Source organism: Onychomys torridus, chromosome 13, assembly GCF_903995425.1.
Source record: "Onychomys torridus chromosome 13, mOncTor1.1, whole genome shotgun sequence".
In the NCBI taxonomy this organism is placed as follows: Eukaryota; Metazoa; Chordata; class Mammalia; order Rodentia; family Cricetidae; genus Onychomys; species Onychomys torridus.
The window spans coordinates 55,609,500-55,609,966 of record NC_050455.1 but is presented as its reverse complement, the minus strand read 5'-3'; positions in this window follow the sequence as shown (position 1 = coordinate 55,609,966).

The following is a 467-nucleotide window of genomic DNA, read 5'->3' as shown; positions in this document are numbered from 1 at the left end:
GAACCCATGTGGTGGCTCACAACTGTCTGTAACTCCAGTTCCAGGGAATCTGACACCCTCACATGGACATGCATGCAGGCACAAACACCAATGGATGTAAAATTATGTGTGTGTGTGTGTGTGTGTGTGTGTGTGTGTGTGTGTGTGTGTTGGTACATACTTATAACACTTGGAGGTAAGAGGATCAGAAGATTAAGGTCACTATCAGCCACAAAGTATGTTCAAGATGATCCTGGGCTACAGGAAACTCTGTCGCTCTCTAGTTAGTTTTCCCAGACAAAAGCTGTTTCTTAAAAGTCACCTGGGAGATGGAGACTTTATTCTTGAAGTTTATATATCCCCTGATAGCTGGGCTATTTAAATCACAGGATCAGGTTGGGGTTGGAAGAATGTCTGTGTCTCTGTCCCCTCCCACCTCCCACTCACCTGTCAGCCGGTGTCAGGAGTACTATGAGGTGAGAGGGGAG